The sequence below is a fragment of the Hippopotamus amphibius genome, chromosome 3, assembly GCF_030028045.1.
Source record: "Hippopotamus amphibius kiboko isolate mHipAmp2 chromosome 3, mHipAmp2.hap2, whole genome shotgun sequence".
Classification (NCBI taxonomy): Eukaryota; Metazoa; Chordata; class Mammalia; order Artiodactyla; family Hippopotamidae; genus Hippopotamus; species Hippopotamus amphibius.
In genome coordinates, this window is record NC_080188.1 from 167,802,672 (window position 1) to 167,813,709 (window position 11,038).

Sequence of the window (11,038 nt, forward strand, 5' to 3'; positions counted from 1 at the left end):
ATTGACTGTCTTCTTCCTACTGACATGTAGGTATTCTTTATACATTTGAATATAGGCCCCCTTTTCTGGTTCTATGTGTTGCAAATATCTTCCTTCACTCTGGTTTGTCCTTTCCCTCTTTAATAGTGCCTCTCCTTTTTAAACTTTTATTATGAAAAATGCAAATATAAATAAAAGTGGAGAGAAATATGCAGTGAAACCCCAACTTCAAAAAGGATTCAAGACCAATCTCATTTCAGCTATATTTCCTCATTTCTCCCCAACATCACTACCATAACCACTTAATTACTTTGAAGCAAAATCACAGATACTATACTATTTTTTTTCTTCCAGCTTTATTGAGATACAATTGATATACAACACTGCATAAGTTTAAGGTGTACAGCATAATGATTTGACTTACATCATGAAATGGTTACCACAGTAAGTTGAGTGTATAGCCATCATCTCACATGGATACAAAATGAAAAAAAAAAAGAAATTTCTTTGTGATGAGAACTCAACATTTTTCTCTTAATGACTTTCATATATAACATACAGCAGTTAATTATATTATTAATTATATATTAATTATATTGTATTTAGATGCGCCTATGATGGATGCATATATACTTACAAATATTATATCTTCTTGGATTGATTTCTTTATTGTTTTGTAATGTCTTTCTTTCTTTGTCTCTTGTTACAGTCTTTGTTTTAAAGTCTATTTTGTCTGATGTAAGTATTGCCACCCCGGCTTTCTTTTTATTTCCATTTGCATTGAATGCCTTTTTTGATACTCACTTTCAGTCTGTGTGTTTTTAGATCTGCAGTGAGTCTCTTATAGGCAGCATATATAATGGGTCTTGTTTTTGTATCCATTCAGCCACTCTGTATTTGATTGGAACATTCAGTCCTTTTCATTTAAAATAATTATTGATAGGTATGTACTTATTGCCATTTTGTTCATTGTTTTGGGGTTGTTTTGTAATTCTTTTCTGTTCCTTTCTTCTTTCTCTCTCTTCCCTTGTGATTGGATTACTATCTTTAGTATTATGTTTAGATTCATTTCTCTTTTTTTATGTGTATCTATTATAGATTTTTGGTTTGTAGTTACCAAGAAGTATATATATATACACACATATATATACCAACATATATATATAGGATTATTTTTAGTTGTTGATCTCTTAAGTTTAAATGCATTTTAACAACCCTGCATTTTCACTCCCCTCCCCATGTTTGTTTGTGACATCATGTTCTACATCCTTTTATTTTAAGGATCCTTACCTACTTATTGTGGCTATAGATGATTTTACTACTTTTATCTTTTAACCTTCCTACTAACTTTGTACTTGGTTGATTTACTACCTTTATTGTATATTTGCCTTTACCAATGAGAATTTTCTTTTCATAATTTTCATATTTTTAGTTGTGGACTTTTCTTTTCTGCTTAGAGAAATCCCTTTAACTTTTCTTGTAAAGCTGGCTTCATGGTGCTGAACTCTTTTAGCTTTTGCTTATCTGTAAAACATTTGCTCTCTCCTTCAAATCTGAGTGAAAGCCTTGATGGGTACAGTATTCTTGGTTGTAGATTTTCCCTTTTCATTCCTTTAACTATATCATTCCATTCCCTTCTGGCCTGCAGAGTTTTGGGATGAAAAGTCAGCTCATAGCCTTATGGGAGTTCCCTTATACATAATGTGTTGCTTTTCTCTTACTGCTTATACTATTCTCTCTTTGTCTTTAATTTTTGCCATTTTAATTACATAATGTCCTGATGTGGTCTTCTTTGAGTTGATCCTGTTTAGGACTCTCTGTGCTTCCTGGACCTGAATATCTGTTTCCTTTCCCAGGTTAGGGAAGTTTTCAGCTACCACATCTTCTTATATACTCTCTGCACCTTTCTCTCTTTTCCTTCTGGGACCTCTTTAATGCAAATATTGGTATGTTTGATGTTGTTTCAGGGATCTCTTATATTGTCCTCATTTAAAAATTTTTTTTCTTTTTTCTCTTCAGCTTCAGTGATTTCCACTACTCTGTCTTACAATTTGAGGATTCATTCCTCTGTATCATCTAATCTTCTGTTGATTCCTTCTAGTGTGTTTATTTCAATTATTGTAGTCTTCAGCTCTGTTCAGTTCCTGTTTATATTTTCTAAGTCTTTGTTAAAAACTTCTAGCTTCTCACTCCATTCATTCTTTTCCTGAGTTCTTTGAGCGTCTTTATAACCATTATCTTGAACTCTTTATCAGGTAGATTGCTAATCTTCATTTCACTTAGTTATTCTGGGATTTTATCTTCTTCCTTGTTTGGAACATACTCCTCTGTCACTTCATTTTGCCTGATTCACTGCTTTTATTTCTGTGTGGTTGGTAGATTGGTTATGTTTCCTTATCTTGACAAAGGGGACTTTCATAGAAAACATCCTATGCTTCCCAGCAGCATACTCCTCTCTGGTCACCAGAGGTATATGCTCTAGGGGTGCCTCTGTGTGTGCTGCGTGGGTCCTTCTGTTGTAGTGGGCAGACTACTGTGGGTGGTCTGGTATGTGTGACTGGCCCCTGGTTTCTTTGGTTGTCAAGCTCTGCCTCATATGGAGACTGTTGGCTGCTGGTAGTTGGGGCCAGGTCTCAACGTGGGTGGCTGAGGGGCTGAGGGTCCTAGATCTAGCATCATCTTGCAGGTCGGTGGAGTGAATTTCTCATACAGCTGGCTGTGGGTTCAGGTTGTCCCAAAGCTGGTATCAGCTCACTGGTGAGTGGGGCCAAATACTGGGGCAACTAACTGAGAAGCCCAAGGTGTCTCTAGTGCCAGCTCACTATTGGGTAAAGCCAGGTCCTGGGATTTCTGCCTGCAGGGCCTTGGGGTTCCCAGAGTCAGTCTTGGCCTGCTGCTTGGTGGGACCAGGTCCCAAAAGCTGGCTGCAGGGCCCTGGGTGTCCCAGGGCTAGTGCTGGTACACTGGTGGGCAGGGCTGGGTCCTAAGGCAGCAGGCTTGCTGTTGGGTGGGGCTGTGTACCTGTTCAGCCAGTTGCTTGACTTTAGGCATGCTAGTGCTGGTGCCAACTGCCTGGTGGGGGGGTGGGGTGCCAGCCCCAACACCAAGAAACTAGAGAGAGGATTCCAAAGTGGTGCTTGCCAGTACCACTGTCTTTGCAGCAGAATGAGCTCCTAAAAAATGGCTGCTGGGACTTCCATGGTGGTCCAGTGGTAAAGAATCTGTCCTGTAATGCAGGGGCCATGAGTTCAATCCCTGGTCAGGAAACTAAGATCCCACGTGCTGCAGGGCAACTAAGCCCAGGTGCCTCAACTAGAGAGCCCACGTGCTGCAAACTACAGAGCCCACGCACTCTGGAGTCCATGCACCACAACTAGAGAAGAGAAAACCCACATGCCACAGCTAGAGAGAAGCCCACGTGCCACAACAGAAGATCTCGCATGCCACAATACTGATCCCGTGTGCCACAGCAGGACCCAACACAGCCAAAAGTTAAACATAAATAAATAAAATAAATATTTTTTTAAAATGGCTACTGCCAGTGTTTATGTCCCTAGTGTGAGCTCCAGTTGCCTCCTGCCTCTCCAGGTGGCTCTGCAAAATAACAGATGATTCAGGATCTTTTCAAATTACTGCTTCGGACCTGAGTCTCAGAGAGTGAGATTTTTGTAAGCAAGCTTTAAGAGTGGAGTCTCTGTTTCCCACAGCCCTCTGGTTCTCCTGGAAGTAAGTGCCTTTTAAAGCCAAATGTTCTGTGGACTCGTCTTCCTGGTGCAGGACCTGGTACAGGGCTGAGGAAGCCCAGTGTGGGGCTTAGAACCCTCACTTCTTGGGGAGAATCTCTACAACCGTAATTATCCTCCCATTTGTGGGTTGCCCACTCAGGGTTATGTGTTTTGATGTACTGTGTCTCCACCCCTCCTACCAGTCTTATTGTGGTTCCTTCCTTATATCTTTAGTTGTATAAGATTTTTTCTGCTAGTCTTCAGGTCTTCCTCATCAATAGCTACTCTGTAAATAGGCGTAACTATGGTGCACCCTTGAGGGGAGGTGAGCTCAGGGTCTTCCTATTCCACCATCTTGGTCACTCCTCCATTATACTATTTCATTTAATGGTGTCCTTTGATGAAAGAAATTCTTCATTTTTTTTTTATTCTTTTTTTATTGGCTGTGTTGAGTCTTCAGTGCTGTGCACAGGCTTTCTGTATTTGCAGAGAGTGGGAGCTACTCTTCATTGCAGTGCGAGGACTTCTTATTGTGGTGGCTTCTCTTGTTGTGGAGCACAGACCGTAGGCGCGTGGGCTTCAGTAGTTGCGGTGCATGGGCTCAGTAGTTGTGGCTCACTGGCTGTAGAGCGTAGGCTCAGTAGTTGTGGGGAACGGGCTTAGTTGCTCCTCGGCATGTGGGATCTTCCTGGCCAAGGCTCAAACCTGTGTCCCCTGTATTGGCAGGCGGATTCGTAACCACTGCGCCACCAGGGAAGCCCAGAAATTCTTCATTTTAATGTAACCTAATTTTGAACTTTCAGATTTAGTGTTGTTTTGGGAATTCCCTAGCAGTTCAGTTGCTAGGACTCAGCGCTTTCACTGCTATGGCCCAGGTTCAATACCTGGTCAGAGAACTAAGATTCTGCAAGCAATACAGTATGGCAAATAAAAAAAAAATTAGTGTTGTTTGTATACTCATTTTAAAAAATCTTTAATTATGAAATTAAAAAAATAATTGTAAAATCTTTAAAGTTATTAGCATATCTTCCTATGTTATGATCTGGAAATTTTGTTTTATCTTTCACATTTAGATCTTTAATATACCTGGAACTGATTTTGGTATATGGTATGAAATAGAGGTCAAGATATATTTTTTTCGTATGGCTGCCCTATTGCTTAATCACTAATAATGGAAAGACTATTCTTTCCCACATTCCTCTGCATTGTGACCTTTATCACTAATCAAGTGCCCAATAATGTGATTCGTATCTATATTGTTTTATTGTAGCTCTGTAATAAGTTTTTTTTTTGTTTGTTTTGTTTTGTTTTTACAGTTTTATTGAGATATATTTGACATGACATAAGATTCATCCATGTAAAACATACAGTTCACTCTTTCTTAGTATATTCACGTAGTTGTGAAACCACCCCCATAATAGAATTTTAGAATATTTTCAACAGCCAAAAAGAAACATTGAGCTATAAGCAATCACTCTCCACTACTCCCAATCCTGCCAGTAAAAGACAACCACTATTCCACTAACTGTCCCTATAGATTTGCCTATTCTAGACATTTCGTATAAATGGAATTATACAGTCTTTTTTTTTTTTATTAATTATTTTTTATTTGGGGGGTACACCAGGTTCAATCAACTGTTTTTATACACATATCCCCATATTCCCTCCCTTCCTTGATGCCCCCCCCTCGAGTCCGCCCCACCCTCCCTGCCCCAGTCCTCTAAGGCATCTTTCATCCTCGAGTTGGACTCCCTTTGTTATACAACAACTTCCCACTGACTATTTTACAGTTGGTAGTATATATATGTCTGTGCTACTCTCTCGCTTCGTCTCAGTTTCCCCTTCACCCCCGGCCCCCTCCCATACCTCGAGTTCTCCAGTCCATTCTCTGTATCCGCTTCCTTGTTCTTGTCACTGAGTTCATCAGTACCATTTTTAGATTCCGTATATGTGAGTTAGCATACAATATTTGTCCTTCTCTTTCTGACTTACTTCACTATGTATGACAGATTGTAGTTCTATCCACCTCATTACATATAGCTCCATCTCATCCCTTTTTATAGCTGAGTAATATTCCATTGTATATATATGCCACATCTTCTGTATCCATTCATTTGTTGATGGGCATTTAGGTTGCTTCCATGTCCTGGCTATTGTAAAGAGTGCTGCAATAAACATTATGGTACAAGTTTCTTTTGGGATTATGGTTTTCTTTGGGTATATGCCCAGGAGTGGGATTACTGGATCATATGGTAGTTCTATTTGTAGTTTTTTAAGGAACCTCCAAATTGTTTTCCATAGTGGCTGTACCAACTTACAGTCCCACCAACAGTGCAGGAGAGTTCCCTTTTCTCCACACCCTCTCCAACATTTGTTGTTTCCAGACTTTGTGATGATGGCCATTCTGATTGGTGTGAGGTGATACCTCATTGTGGCTTTGACTTGCATTTCTCTGATGGTTAGTGATGTGGAGCATCTTTTCATGTGTTTGTTGGCCATCTGTATGTCTTCTTTGGAGAAATGTCTATTTAGGTCTTCTGCCCATTTGTGGATTGGGTTATTTGCTTTTTTGGTATTAAGCTTCATGAGCTGCTTGTATATTTTGGAGGTTAATCCTTTGTCCGTTGTTTCATAGGCAATTATTTTTTCCCATTCTGAGGGTTGCCTTTTAGTCTTGTTTATGGTTTCTTTTGCTGTGCAAAAGCTTTTAAGTTTCATGAGGTCCCATTTGTTTATTCTTGATTTTATTTCCCTGATTCTAGGAGGTGGGTCAAAAAGGATGTTGCTTTGATGTATGTCAAAGAGTGTTCTGCCTATGTTTTCCTCTAGGAGTTTGGTAGTGTCTGGCCTTACATGTAGGTCTTTAATCCATTTGGAGTTGATTTTTGTGTATGGTGTTAGGAAGTGTTCTAATTTCATTCTTTTACATGTTGCTGTCCAATTTTCCCAGCACCACTTATTGAAGAGGCTGTCTTTTTTCCATTGTATACTCGTGCCTCTTTTGTCAAAGATAAGGTGCCCATATGTGTTTGGGCTTACTTCTGAGTTCTCTATTCTATTCCATTGATCTTCCTTTCTATTTTTGTGCCAGTACCATACTGTCTTGATCACTATGGCCTTGTAGTATAGTTTGAAGTCAGGAAGACTGATTCCACCAACTCCATTTTTCCTTCTCAAGATTGCTTTGGCTATTCGGGGTCTTTTGCATTTCCATACAAATTGTAAGATTTCTTGCTCTAGTTCTGTGAAAAATGCCATTGGTAATTTGATCGGGATTGCATTGAATCTGTAAATTGCTTTGGGTAGTACAGTCATTTTCACGATGTTGATTCTTCCAATCCAGGAACATGGTATGTCCCTCCATCTGTTTGTGTCATCTTTGATTTCTTTCAGCAATGTCTTAAAGTTTTCTGCATACAGATCTTTTGCCTCCCTAGGCAGGTTTATTCCTAGGTATTTTATTCTTTTTGTTGCAATGGTGAATGGGAGAGTTTCCTTAATTTCTCTTTCTGCTCTTCCGTTGTTCGTGTATAGGAATGCAAGAGATTTCTGTGCATTAATTTTGTATCCTGATACTTTACTAAACTCATCAATTAGTGCCAGCAGTTTTCTGGTAGAGTCTTTAGGATTTTCTATATATAATATCATGTCATCTGGAAAGAGTGACAATTTTACTTCTTCTTTTCCAATTTGGATTCCTTTAATTTCTTTTTCTTCTCTGATTGCTGTGGCTAACACTTCCAAAACTATGTTGAATAACAGTGGTGAGAGTGGACACCCTTGTCTTGTTCCTGTTCTTAGAGGGAATTCTTCCAGTTTTTCTCCATTGAGAACAATGTTGGCTTTTGGTTTTTCATATATGGCTTTTATTATGTTGAGGTAATTTCCTTCTATGCCCATTTTCTGGAGAGCTTTTATCATAAATGGATGTTGAACTTTGTCAAAAGCTTTTTCTGCATCTATTGAGATGATCATATGGTTTTTATCCTTCAATTTGTTGATATGATGTATCACGTTGATTGATTTGCATATATTGAAGAATCCTTGCATCCCAGGGATAAACCCCACTTGATTGTGGTGTATGATTTTTTTAATGTGCTGTTGCAGTCTGTTAGCTAGTATTTTGTTGAGGATTTTTGCATCTATATTCATCAGTGATATTGGTCTGTAGTTTTCTTTTTTTGTGACATCTTTGCCTGGTTTTGGTATCAGGGTGATGGTAGCCTTGTAGAATGAGTTTGGGAGTGCTCCGCCTTCTGCAATATTTTGGAAGAGTTTGAGAAGGATAGGTGTTAACTCTTCTCGAAATGTTTGATAGAATTCGCCTGTGAATCCATCTGGTCCTGGGCTTTTGTGTGTTGGGAGATTTTTAATCACTGCCTCAATTTCTGTACTTGTGATTGGTCTGTTCATGGTTTCTATTTCTTCCTGGTTCAGTCTTGGAAGATTGTATTTTTCTAAGAATGTATCCATTTCTTCCAGGTTATCCAATTTATTGGCATATAGTTGCTTGTAGTAGTCTCTCATGATGTTTTGTATTTCTGAGGTGTCCGTTGTGACTTCTCCTTTTTCATTTCTAATTCTGTTGATTTGCATCTTCTCCCTTTTTTTCTTGATGAGTCTGGCTAATGGTTTATCAATTTTGTTAATCTTCTCAAAGAACCAGCTTTTAGTTTCATTTATTTTTCATATGGTTTCTTTCCTTTCTTTTTCATTTATTTCTGCTCTGATCTTTATGATTTCTTTCCTTCTGCTCCCTTTGGGGTTTCTTTGTTCTTCTTTCTCTAGTTGTTTGAGGTGTAAGGTTAGGTTGTTTATTCGATCATTTTCTTGTTTCTTAAGGTAGGACTGTATTGCTATAAACTTCCCTCTTAGAACTGCTTTTGCTGCGTCCCATAGGTTTTGGGTTGCTGTGTTTTCGTTGTCATTTGTTTCTAGATTTTTTTTGATTTCCTCTTTGATTTCTGTAGTGATTCCTTGGTTGTTTAAGAGTGAATTGTTTAGCCTCCATGTGTTTGTATTTTTTGCAGTTTTTTTCCTGTAATTGATATCTAGTCTCATGGCGTTGTGGTCTGAGAAGATGCTTGATACGATTTCAATTTTCTTGAATTTGCTGGGGTTTGATTTGTGACCCAAGATGTGATTTATCCTGGAAAATGTTCCGTGTGCACTTGAGAAGAAAGTGTAGTCTGTCGTTTTTGGATGGAATGTCCTATAAATATCAATGAAGTCGAGATGGTCTAATGTGTCATTTAAAGCTTGTGTGTCTTTATTTATTTTCTGTTTGGATGATCTGTCCATTGATGTAAGTGGGGTGTTCAAGTCTCCCACTATTATTGTGTTCCTGTCGATGTCCCCTTTTATAGCTGTTAGCATTTGCCTTATGTATTGAGGTGCTCCTATGTTGGGGGCATAGATATTTACCATTGTGATATGTTCTTCTTGGATGGATCCCTTGATCATTATGTAGTGCCCTTCCTTGTCTCTTTTAATAGTCTTTACTTTCAAGTCTAATTTGTCTGATATGAGTATTGCTACTCCAGCTTTCTTTTGACTTCCATTTGCATGGAATATCTTTTTCCATCCCTTCACTTTCAGTCTATATGTATCCCTTGGTCTGAAGTGGGTTTCTTGTAGGCAGCATATAGAAGGGTCTTGTTTTTGTATCCATTCAGCCAGTCTGTGTCTTGTGGTTGGAGCATTTAATCCATTTACATTGAAAGTGATTATTGACATGTGTGTTCCAATGACCATTTTCTTAATTGTTTTGGGTTTGTATTTGTAGGTGTTTTCCTTTTCTTGTGTTTCCTCCTTAGAGAAGTTCCTTTAGCACATGTTGTAAGGCTGGTCTGGTGGTGCTGAATTCTCTTAACTTTTGCTTGTCTGGAAAGCTTTTGATTTCTCCCTCAAATCTGAATGAGATTCTTGCTGGGTAGAGTATTCTTGGCTGTAGGTTTCTCTCTTTCAGGACTTTCAGTATATCCTGCCATTCCCTTCTGGCCTGCAGAGTTTCTGTAGAAAAGTCAGCTGTTATCCTTATGGGTTTTCCCTTATATGTTGTTTGTTGCTTTTCTCTTGCTGCTTTTCATATTTTTTCTTTGTGTTTAATTGTCGTTAGTTTGATTAATATGTGTCTTGGTGTATTTCTCCTTGGGTTTATTCTGTATGGGACTCTCTGTGCTTCTTGGACTTGGTTCATTATTTCCTTTCCCATGTTGGGGAAGTTTTCCACTAGAACCTCTTCAAATATTTTCTCAGACCCTTTCTTGTTTTCTTCTTCTTCTGGGATGCCTATAATTCGAATGTTGGTATGTTTAAGGTTATCACTGAGGTCTCTGAGGCTGTCTTCCAGTCTTTTTATTTTTTTTTTCTTTTTCCTGCTCTGTGGCGTTTATTTCTCCCATTCTATCTTCCAACTCACTTATTCGTTCTTCTGCCTCAGTCATTCCGCTGGTTATAGCATCTAGAGTATTTTTAATTTCAGTTATTTTGTTATCCATTGCTGTTTGTTTTTCTGAGTTCTTATGAACTGTTTCTTGTACTTTCTCTATTTTGTTATCGAGATTTTGTATCATTTTTACTATCATTACTCTAAATTCTTTTTCAGGCATTTTTCCTATTTCCTCCTCATTTATTTGGTCTTGTGGGTTTTTTTCCTGCTCCTTTGCCTGCATGGGGTTTCTTTGTTTCCTCATGGTTGTCCAAGCTTTTGGGGTTGCTTGTTCTGATGATAGAGGTGTTTATAGAAAACTGTCCAAGCCTCAGACTAATGTCCAAGTATTGGATTAAACGAATATTCAGTCTAGGAAACACATACATGTATAAGACACACAATTATTGAATCCGTTAGGACATAAGGCTCTAGAAAGACCTGACAGAACCCCAGTGTGCTATCAGATATTCAAAGAGAAACCCAGCAGAAATTGACAACTGAAACAGAACAAATCAGAGACAAAAGCAAAAGCAAACAAACAACAAATAACACCCTACACATACAAACATCAATCCAGGGAGATTTTGTAAGCTAGGATCAAATATAGAAATGAGCTGGAGTACCACCAGAGAGAATGGAGATTCTCAGAATGTAATTAGACAACTGTACTAAGAACTAAGATAAAGACAAAAGCCTAATATTAATACCAAGGCAGTGCATCATCTGGAGAATAGAGCAAGGAGTCTGAGCAGACCGATAGTGTTGCTTATAAGTATGTTAAGATAAAATACACTTAAAATGGCTGGAAGAAAGGGGAACAGAAGAGTGTAATGTGGTTGGAAATATGCAAAGAAAAAGAAAGGAATAGAAGTGTATAAAAGAAAGGGATGAAAGGAAAGTA